Genomic DNA, 12,318 nt, shown 5'->3' with positions numbered 1-12,318 from the left:
GCGTCGATCACCACTAGATCCACCAGCCCATCCACACTTGGAAAGAGGACAACTCCAAATACCAATAGTGCCAAGAAATCAAAGAACAAAGCCCATTCACCTTGATTCGCCAAAGCCTTCGCTTTCTCCTCCAAGTGCTTCCTCGGTATTCCGACTACCCCATTTCTATTTTGCTTTACTCGGTCCAATTCTTGCACTGAGATTTTGACTACCTTGGCTATTCTCACCCTGGAGGGATAGAACCCAGAGAACAGATATGGCTTTCTTCCTCTTAGCGAACATCCCAAGATCTTTTAAACTCTTCTATGGTTGGTACTAGCTGAAAGTCCCCAAACGTGAAGCATCTTAGCGGCTGATTGTAATACTGAGTGAGGGATGCTATGGCTTCATTAGAGACTTCTATCATAGCTAGATCCCAAATCTTTCAATATGTTTTTGCGGAAAGCTTGGCATTGGAGTTGATCCATCAATTTCCCTAATTCTTGCAAACTAGAAACCTCTAAGCTTTTAATTTTGATGTGTTAGAACCTTTTCTTAAGCAAGGGAGCTTGATTCAATCCCATGTTTTCTAGAATGAAAAATTCTATTTGATCAATACTTCGACACCCTATCATGGAGAAAATATGATGAATACATGAAGAAGTGCTTATGCTACGCATGGCACAAATGCATTTTACAGACATGAGAGCCCGGACGATCATCTCTTCTTATTTGCAAAGCATTGAGCATCATGGTTCATTTATAGTCATTACCATGGTGCCCCATGCATGCATTTAAGAAGGTGATGTGGACCTCTCGACTTCCCATGACAAAATGATGAAACAAATGCAATATATGAGTGATGACACAATACGAGTACACATGCGTGAGGGCACGTGGTCGATAATACGAAAAGAAACATTCTAGACAAACAAGCATGGTAATGCCATCAAACAACACAACAAGCATAAGAGAGACGCACACAAACATGACATTTATAAAGATATGCATGGCAATGTCACGTAGCGTGTTTGCTCCATGCCCCTATTTCAGGAACCTAATGAGGAGAACTAAAAGCTCGCTATTTAGTGATAATTCCCAAGGTGGTTGCACCTAGCTTTCAAAGGTTTCTAGAGATATCATTCCCTTTGATATCAAACATTGTGGCGGTAGGGACTACCAGCGACAACGTATCATCAAAGAGAAAAACTCTAGATGAGGTTTCACTGTCATCATGCAAGTCAGTGGTGGAGATTCCTCTTTGTTAAGAAAAAGAGATTCCACTTTCACATTATTTAGAAAAGTTTGAAGATCATTAGCATATCTCCCCTAATCATTATGCACCACAATACCATAGTCCTTATGGGTGCACCAAGCAACAAGAAAATGGAAAGGTCACCCCCTTCTCAGTTGAGGGAACCCTCCACACCTCACTAACAAATGATTATGATCAGAATGAGCTCTAGGAAGAATCTCCACCATTGTCTTCGGGAACTTTATTCTCCAACTCACATCACACAATGCCTTGTCCAAGTTTTTCATCCATATTCATCAAATTACAGTCATCAACATTATTCATGAAGGTGAGAGCATTGGTGTGGTAAAAAACTTCACTTGTTTTAAAGGGAACATCGTGTCATTAAAATCCCAAACAAGGATGCAAGGGATATTAATATTTTGTCTTATACCCCATAATTGGTCCCAAAGCTCAACACGTACTACTAGAAAACCCAACACCACACTCTTGTCATTTTTAAGTTGCGTAACCCTCTTATGACTCCTCACTCTTACTTTCAGCCATTGCACAAGCGAGAGAGGTTGAAGGCGGCATGAGAAGCATGTTGGACATCAGCCTATTTAGAGAGGAGAAGGGCCACAACCTTGAACTCATCTGCAAATTCCAATGTTGTTGTTTCGCTAGCGTCCAAGTGGTCGATGAGGTCATCAATCTCGACAAAGAATGGAAAAAGCGTACTCTCTCTCTCTAACAATGTCACCAATTGAATCTCACATTAATGCTATCTATTATTATACATTCCTTTTCAGGTTAATTCGAGTTGTAGAATCTCCGCAAATAATTTAACAAGATCAATAAGGAAGTCTCCAAACTCAAGCGTGTAAGTATCTTCATTTCCATTATTCTATTTTTTCTCGTCATTTTCGTTGTTTAGTTTGTCATGGTGTGTTATTTTTCTCTCAATTTTGATGAATTTGGGATGGTATGAATTTAGAAGGAGATGATTTTGAGCCATTGCTTGTGACTGAGTTGCAGGAATGTGTGTTCAAGAAATGCAGAGTGGTATAGGATTTTTGTTGAAGGAAGTGACAAGCTTTTCAAAAGGCCCTTTTCCCTCCTTCATTCTACATGTCTTTTCTTTAGATTCCATCCCAGAACATGCTATGATATGATATCTTGTGAAATTTAGACAAAAGAAACACTAAAATTAGTGATATGAGATTAGGAGTGAAAACTTTTCAAATATTCAATGTACTATTTATTTATCCTGTAAGATAGCTATAATCACTAATCTTGCCTATCCAAGCATGATCCAGCCTTCACTATTTCCCTCCCCAACTGTACATTGCTTGCATAAATTAATAGCATTAATGCAATATGGTAATGCATTCTCAGTTATTTCTTTCGATTATGAACTATTGCACTATTGCTTGTTTGCCTAAGTTGTAATTTTTATTGTTTTATTCCTTTCCCTTTTTATCCTAGGGAAGTTGGTCAAACCAAGACAAATGCATAAATAACAATGGAGATGTCAAGAAAAAACACCTGAAGGACAAGTGTGTATTTTGCTTTCCAAGCATACTTATGTATTACTACCTGTTATGAGGAACTCATCTTTCTCTCAGGTATTTATGAGTTTGATTGGGCTATTATATATGCCTATGGACTGGTGAAGAATCTGGCATTGATGGTCTATATAATAGTTGGTTCAACAACATATCCTATTCTAGAGTTTTTGGAAGAATGGGGCACAAACAATTTTGAGGTTAATGGCTTTCTTGCATAAAGTTAATTTGTTTCTCTCTATATATATAATTGCTTGTTTAAGTTTGTTTATTCTCCTTCCACATAGTAAATCTCTTCTGCAATGATTCCTCAAGCCACAAAATTTTTTGTAAATGGTTGCTGGATGTGTATCCATCGTGAAAACAATCCATTTGAAAAATCTAATATTTATCACGGTTTCATGTAGCTGGTTCCTAATATTATTTGGTCAAGGCTTTATATGTAGTATGTGCCAAGAGATGTAAGCTTAAATGCATTTGCTTCTAGCAAATGAATTGATGATTACTTCTTAGGTCATTTTTCCCTCGAAATACTATGCCAATAGGGTAATATCCTTTAGTTTCTTTTAGAAGTTAATTTATTCTTATTGGTAACTAATTAAGGATCTTGTGATTCAAAGGAGAGTGAGCTACAATGTGTTCTTTGATGATTTGAATCAATGGAAGAGTATGTTAGATTATTTGAGCCTTTTCCTTTTGAAGAATGTCGTGCTCAACTTTACCATACCTGGAAAGAATCAACAGAAACAGTTTCAAGGGATACTCATATTATGGTGTGAGTGAAGGCAAATGAATCAAGATAAAGAGGAACAAGAGTACCTTTTAGTGCTTTTTTGTGTTAGATGCATATTTTAGTTTTTTTCCTCAACAATTTGATTGTGTTATGGACTGCTACTTATTGCATTAACTTAAATACTTCATATGTATAACTGAAACTTAGTCTCCCAAGTTCGTGGAATTTATTTTTCTCTTGTGCTTGTAATTTTGTTTGTATTCAGCCTTACTTTGATTGTGTTTTGTAGCTTTGTTTCTGCAACTTCAACAAACATATAATCAGGGGAGGATCCAAAGAAAAAGATGATGGAACTCACAAACCAAGAGGGCGGTGAATTGGTTTCTAAATCAAATCAAACTTAAAAAATAGAGTTTTGAAAAACTTTCTTTTCCAAGGATCGTATCACAAACTTTAGTTAAAACCAACATCTAATCAATCACCCTTACACAAAATCCTTTTGTTAAAGTTCTTTTTCAAAATGAAATTTTCTTTAAACTCAACAAATTGATAAAAAATACAATGAGAGAGAGATAGAGAGATAAGATCAAGAGAAGAAGTATACCAATTTTTATATTGGTTCACTCTCTATCTCTAGCGAAGCTACTCCAATTATCTAACTCAATATGAATTAGATTTTCACTGTGCACTTTGAATTCTTACAAGTAATCACAATCAATCTCAATTCCTACCCAGAAAAAGAGACTAAGGTACCCAACCCTAGGGTCCTTTGTGAATAAGATCCTAAGAGACACCTACCCTTAGCCCAAACTAGAAAACCATATTCTAGCATGCCTTCAGAAATTCATGCATATGCTAACAACATGTAAAAAACACGAAAAATCGAGTCAAGGAGAGACACAATCTGGTCATTCACATTCAAGAACCTTTACTTGATTGAATGGACCTCTTCTTGATCTCACAAGATTTTAAGAACTCAGTTTTTACCATGAATACTTCAGAAAACGAAGTCTAGAAGGTGGGTTGCACAAACTTATTCTAAGCACTTATTCTACTCTCTTAAAAGTGAGAACACAAGCAGGTTATTTATAGAGAAAATAGTTATAACCACCTATAATTGATTAAATCACCAATGTAATTGATTATTTTGAAGAAGTAATCGATTAGATTATCATTTTAATAGATTAAACTATTCTTCGCAACATCTGGAAAGCTTTCAAGAATAATGTAATGAATTATATTCCTGATGTAATCAATTAAAGTATTCTCAGTCACTTCTGGGAACACTTTCAAGAATAAAGTAATTGATTATGATAAATTGGTAACCGATTAAAGCAGAGACTCATGAAAAACCAAACATGGTCTCAATTGAATGATGTAATCGATTACAGATAACTGGTAATTGATTAAATTGAAACTAGAATCTCTCTGCAAGCTACAAACAACTTGTGTAGTTGATTACGAACAGCCCGATAATCGATTAAAACAAAGATTTTTATGCACTAAAGAAGTTTCTAACTTTAGAAACAATCTTCCTACCTCTACATGATTATGCATGATGTACATATTGAAAGATAGAGACTAAGATGCAACAATCAATACAAATGCCACTTCAAAGAGTTGGGCATGTAAAAAGACAATTTCTTCAATCTCCAAAGCTTAATCTTAATGTTTCTCCCCTTATCTCTAACCATTATGAGAAAACATAGCTATTTAATCAAACATCGCATAACAAGTCATCAAAGACAGAAAAACAAAATTAAACATAATCAGAAAGGACAACCAAACAATAGAAAACAGTCACTTAAAACACAATTAAGTTTCATCCTTATTAGGATTAAGAAGGTTGCTAAGGGTCAGCCTAGTCTCAAAGTTTTCCAGTCGGGTAATTATATTGTCTGCAGAACTATGAAATTTAGCTGAGTGCTCTTGATGGAGGGGAAGCATAGCATCCATCTTTGGAATCATAAGAAACTCAAAAGGACTCCATTGATGTACAAGCTTTTGTGGAGCTTTAACTTCAACATCTTCTTCCATCTCGTCAATGTTTCTAGCTTCAGGCTCTCCAACCATTATCCATTCATGATCAATAAACCTCATTCCAAGCTTCTTGAGATGCCCTTCGGTAATCTCACTAAAGGCTTTAGTAAAGTTCACAATCTCACAAGAGATATCAACCTTGAAATAGTCAATGAATCTTGAGGCAAGCACAACATAAGGAAATTCATAATCCAAAAGAAGATGACACTTCAACATAATATCTTCAATCAACAATACCCAATTCATCTTGATACCTGATTTCAAACCATAAACTATCTGTAAATCATCATCCGTTGCATGACCATGATTGCTTGACCTAGGTGTGAGAATGTAGGTAATGAGGTATACTAACATTTTTTCCTTTTCAGTCAGTCCACCAACTCCTAAGCGATTCCTCAAGTTCCTAACCGGGTCAAGAAGCATTCCCATATAGGTCTGCATCTTGTTGTACCCATCAGGCGCTTCATCAAACTTGTGGACTCCACCAATGTCCAGATCGGCTACTTCCTTTCACACAACAACATCAATGACCATATCAACTCTGTTAATAGTAGAGAAGAGGTTACCTTCAAGGTCAGCACGTGCACGAGTGTAGAAAACCTTGACTAGCTCTGGATAAAAAGTTATTTTCTTCTGCACCAGCTTTGACAGTCCTTCTGCTTTTAGAAGACTAGGAAATTTGAACACTTGTTGTGACAACCATTCTGATGCAATCCTACCCCCCCAATGGAATTGGATAGAAGACTCCAAGAAGATTGGGCTAGAGATGCAAGAAAACGCCCTAGGGTTCTCACGAGCCTTACAGTAGATTTCAGGCCCATGGGCTAAGTATGAGCTCACTTATCTTAGTACATATTAGATTAAGATTTCATTATTTTTGGGCCTTGTATTTAGGGCTCCATAATGTAGGTAGGGTACCCTAGAAATGTAGGATTTTTCATCCCTTGTATTTTAAGGCACCTAGACTAGTTTTTGTATTAGGGGTAGTTTTGTAATTTCATATGCATTAAGTGAATATTTGATGTGTGTGTTGGGAAATAAATTTAATTGAATTGGGAGAAGCCCAATCCAATTAAATTTTAGAGGGGGAGGTGAGCATTTACTTGCTACACCCCATTATCACATCATATAGTCACACTTTGTGCATGTCCTTCATGCTTTATACACCTCATGACACCTAAGAACACTTAGTGGAGAATCTTGGACTTGATCTTGGATTAGTAGGCTGAACCATAGCTAAAATTTCCTAATCATAATTAGTGAAATTTTGGCCCCAAAATTTGGCTCCACAAATTCAAGTGAAATCTTAATAGAAATTCAAATTTCCCTCCAATTTTGTGTAACACTTAGGCTATAAATAGAGGTCATGTGTTTGCATTTTTCAACTTTGATCATTTGAGAATTGCACTTCAAAGTTTAGACCTCATTTGAGGCACCAAATTTCGTGCTCCTTCTCTCCCACTCCCTCCACTCATCTTCTCCTACCTTCAAGCTCTTATCCATGGCTTCCTATGGTGGTGAGCTTCTTCTTGACTCATCTTCTCCTTGAATTGGCATCTCCAATCATCTTTCTTCCATCTCCATTCTGCTTCCATTGATGAAGAAGATCCAAGGCCTACAAGCTCCACATGGAGGTACATCATGTGGTAACAAGAGCATCTTCATCTAGGTGATGTTCTTTTGCTTCCTCTATCTTTTTGTTCGGCCAATTCACTTTAATTCCTTGTTCTTCATCTTATTCTCCATGTATATCCTCCATTATCTTGTGGTTTGGTGCTATTTAGAGTAGATTCAAAAAAAATAAACCGATTAAATCATAGATCTACACTTGTTCTTGCATTTCAATGGTTCAAATTTTATTGATCTACTCTCGAATCATGTTTTTGTGGTGATTTTAGGTTCTATTATTTTTCAGTAATAATCTTCTTGTGCTGAACCTTTAGTTCTAAATTTTCTTCCAAAATATTGCTTAGAAAAAAAAACACAAAAATCTAAGTGTAAATCCCTTAATCCATGTCGTCTTAGAGTCATGTTTAGTCATAATAATTGTCACATTTTGTTCTAAGTTTGTGTTGAATTTTTATTTTGTTGATTGAATTCTAGATACATTTGTTCATGTATTCTTGTCATTATTAGCCTATATTTTTAATTTTGAGTCTAATTCATGCAAGTTATTTACTTCATAACATGTTTTAAATCAATTCCTAGAAGTAGTCTTGTTGTTGAACTTTTTTTTTGTTTTCTAAGTTTCCTACATGATGCCTATGAAGAAGTTGAGTTGTGGTGCTGAGTCGTGGCTGGATTTGTGAATCAAAATAAGTCTTAAGATCTGTTAAATTTTTTTATTCAAGATAATTGAGCATAGGCAAACACAAATTGTAACTATCTAAGCCTTAAGCAACCAAAACACTATTCTTGATTTCTAGGTTGAAATCGCTGGTGTTGGCAGCTTGAACATACGAACGTGTATAAATTACTGGGAATTGGTCACAACAAATTTTGAGCTAAAAGTTTTACTGAATTTTTTAGACATCTGGAAAAAAATTATAAAAAAATGAACCAAGTGATTTGGATAAAAAGAAAAAATACGAAAAATCACACAAGTTGGCTGAAAAATCACTATCTAGGAAAAAAAAGTGAAAGGGAAGTGTGCTAGTTGTTTTGGCTTGAAATTTATTCTATTAGTGGTGCCTATTTTATACCAATCTTAGTTCTGAAATTTCAATTGAAAATGAGTGTGAAAACAACTACCAAAACTAGAGGTTTCTTGAGTCTTATTTTTTTAGTTTTTTTACTCTACTTTAGAGTCATTCTAGGTTTCTCTTTGAGTCCTAGCTTGCTTTTATGTGTTTTTCATTGCTTTAATTGTTGAATAATCCTTTAAATTTTGTATTCTTAAAACTCTTTTGGTTTATCTTTCATTTCATTTTTTGATCTTTGGTTATTGATTGTCTCTTTGTTTCCTTGTTTGTGAGTTGCCATATAGGGAATTGGAAAGGAGGATTGGTGCCATCCCTTGAAGAATTTGAGTCAAGAAGCAAGGGGCCAACCAACTTAAGAGTTATTGGACTAAGAAGCACTCCAAATTCAGTGAATCACCAAAGAGAGAGCAACCACTAAAATTGAGGATCGTTTTGTAATTTTGTAATTGGCAATTTACTTACCCTCGTTGCTTTCGAGTTTTGTAACAAAAAGGCCTTTCATTGGAAGTGTGTTGGGAGCCTCCAATAGGTTACCAAACTTCCATTTGTGTGTAATAATTTTAGGCAATTTTCCCTTAGGATAGTGAGTGTTTTGTTGGGAACCTTAAATGTGGTCATCCATACACTCCTAGGATTTCTCTAGTTTTCATTTCTTTCACTTTAATTTCTTGCTTACTTTCATAGCTTATTTTCTTTAATATTCACACCCAGTTTATCTTGGTATTGCATAATACTTTCTTCTTGCTTATCACTCTTATCTTGAGTTCTTTTGAACCCTAGCTTTTACCTTTTTTTTAAACCCCCAACAAGAAAGAACCACAACTTAGGAACCAACATGAGTCATCATTCATCTAGTGTTATTGGTGAGGGTACTAGTCATAAGGATCCTCTATCTAGAATTTTAGATGAGTTAAGTTCCCTCAAGTTATGGAAAGAAAAACTAGAAGGAAAAGAAAAAGGGAAAGAGATGGTAGAAGTAAATCAATATGAGAGATAACAAATAAGAAAGGAAGAAAGAAGCAAAATAATGAAAGAAATGAAAAGAGAAAAACATGTCTCCTATAGTAGTCATGACTCTTGCAAGATTTTAAGTGAAGAACTTAGCGACTATTATAGAGGGCGCCATAGTTCACATACTAAACATCATTCCCAAAGAAGATAAAAGGATAGAAGGCTTCAAGAGGCTAACATTAGCCTCCCATATTTCTATGGAAAAGATAATGTTGAGGCCTACTTAGATTGGAAAATGAAGGTTGAACAACTCTTTGCTTGCCATCATATCAGCGAAGAGAGAAAAGTTCCATTGGCTACCCTTAGCTTTCAAGGGTATGCCCTCTATTGGTGGACTTCCCTTGTTAGGGAACGAAGCACTATTAGAAAATACACTTTCAACATCGGTTATTTAGAACATTCAACATCGGTTATAAAACCGATGTTGAAAGTGCCGATGTTGAATGTATCAATGTTAACATCGGTTTTGTAGAACCGATGTTAACATATATATGACAACATCGGTTCTCTAAATACCCGATGTTAAACACAATGAACAACAGCAAAAAAAGTGTACGCATGATGAATGTTGACATCGGTTTTGCAGTAAAACTGATGTTAATATGTTATATTAACATCGGTTTTTTAGAAAAACCGATGTTAATGTAATATATTAACATCGGTTTCCTACAATAACCGATGCTAATATATTCCATTAACATCGGTTTTGCTAGAAAACCAATGTCAATGTTGATGATGCATACACTTATTTGGTGTAGTTCTTTGTGTATAACATTGGTTATGTGTACGTAACCGATGTTAATATTCAAATGTTCGCATCGGTTATTTATAGGTAACCGATGTTAATGTACAAGAGTTGACATCGGTTATCTACAGATGACCGATGCTAAAATACAAACGCTGACATCGGTTATACACAAATAACCGATGTTGTTTATGATATTAACATCGGTTTTTGTTAATAATCGATGTTGTTTTCAAGTATTTTTTTATATATACTTTCTGTTTTTACAGTAAACCTAAAATTGTACCTGTCAAATGCAATTTCAGACCCAATTCACAACAAATAAACATTTTATTCTGCTTTCAAGAAGTTTTAATGATAATAAACATCAAATAATTGATTTATCATAAAGAACAATCATCAAATGAATTCAATGTTCATGTTACATAGAAAATGTCAAAAATGTGAAACCAAAGTAAACTAAAGCTAAAGATAATGTCCCTAAATCCTAGGCCTGATCTCTAACTCGGAGATGAAACTATGCCCACTAGATCCGCAATGCCTTTAATCTCTCTGGCTCCAATGGTCTAGGATCGTTAAAATATTGCATGATGAAATAAATCATAATAACTTAATAATGTAATACAAATTAGAAATAAATCGATTTTGTTTGAAATAAACTTACCGCTTCCCAATTATTCCTAAAAGTTCCTAAAATGATGGTGGACATCCAGTGCATCACATAGTAGCCGCACTCAGTACTTCCTTTTTGTCTATTACACTAAATACATAATGAAATTTGGATATTAATTAAACAACTAGTATACAGACACATAAAGAAATATATATAAGTGGATGTTTTATGTAAGTGACGTACCTTGACGACAATCCACCTAGCAGAAGCCTTTGATTTAGGCTGTGGAGCATCATCAAGACCTTTGATAGCACTATTCCATATGAGTAACAATTAAAAACTGGTGTTGTACGTTGAGGTATTACAATGCAAATGTATTGAAAAGAACACTAACCTATTAATAATCCCCTTAAGGTAGTTGTCTGGCCTGTTATGCAATGAACAAAACCAAACAACTAGGTGTTCCTTGGGCAGGATGACCACCATTTGCCAGTGTCCGCTGCAGTGGAACCTAAAATGGGTTAGTACATTATTAAACATTAATTAAATTTAGTTATTTTGTGACTTACCCATTTAGGTAGGCTCCAAGATAGACATCGCGTTGTGAACTCTGCATCCAACTCTTTATGTAACTTTCAGACTCAAACTGCAATTGCCCAGACCTCTGAATGGACTGTGGCTCGAGGAATCCATAGATATCAGAATTCCCCACTCGCATACATGTTTCTGTGAGATGTTTGTTTATGTTAAGTGAAAGTTAAATATTTATGAATTGAAAGCAATAACTTAGGTAATTAAAAGTAATATAAAATGACTTACAGAATCCACAACTGTAACACTGATATGCTGAGACATTGACCACCGTGTGCGATTTCGGAGAGGTCTTCGTGCTTTATGTAGAGGGGGAAATCTGGATTAAAGACCCCGAACACGGTGGCATCCCATCTAACCTGATAAGGCCTCAAGAAAAGCTTTGGGATGGTCAATGTCATCAGATAAAGCGGATCATCGACCTCCGGATCGGGCTTCGGAGGTGGTTTTGCCAGAGACACAACTACCTGTTCATGAAACAAAGTTAAATAGCCTAATTTGGGGCACGCTTAATGAATTAATTTAAAAAGAAGAAACATATAGTAAGGACAATAAGTACTTGTTGTGATAAAGACTTGACCAGATGTGTCGCCCAAGCAAGGAAGGTGTGAAGTGCCTACCCCACTAAGGAAACCTCATCAGTGGGTACAGGAACTGGAGCATCTGCATCTGTAACCTCCTCCACACTCACCTTTACTTGGCCAGGCAACAAAGGAGTGTTATGAACAATAGTGTATCCCTCATAAACTCTCCCCATGGCAACCAGGCGGGCAGGATCTGCTTCTATGTACAAGTCGCACCTATTAGAGTCACCGGTCTCAGGATCATTTCCTGAGGGATCAACACAACTCCCCTTTATGCTCACTCGAGGACCGGAGGGACCAACTAGAGGCTCAGGAGGCACTGCAAGTCCCTGAGATTGCATCTGCGACTGAAGCTGGAACTGCATGTGGCTGAAGGATGCCATGACCTGCCTCGTCACTTTCTCTGTGATGGACTCCTCTAGCTGGTCCCTGATTTGCTGGGTCAGCTGCTACAATTTGTCAGGAGGCAGGGAGGAAGCGCTGCGGGACGTCCGTGGAGCCGATCCAAAGTATTGCTT

General features: G+C 36.1%; 1 pseudogene; it reads left to right on the top strand.

The window, feature by feature from the left end:
* Positions 1-6,080: 6,080 nt before the first annotated feature.
* Positions 6,081-12,318, top strand: part of LOC114384029 — a 35,774-nt pseudogene continuing 29,536 nt past the window's right edge.

This window comes from Glycine soja, chromosome 14, assembly GCF_004193775.1.
Source record: "Glycine soja cultivar W05 chromosome 14, ASM419377v2, whole genome shotgun sequence".
In the NCBI taxonomy this organism is placed as follows: domain Eukaryota; kingdom Viridiplantae; phylum Streptophyta; class Magnoliopsida; order Fabales; family Fabaceae; genus Glycine; species Glycine soja.
Note: the sequence above shows the minus strand (reverse complement) of the source record. Positions and strands in the feature narration are given on the sequence as shown.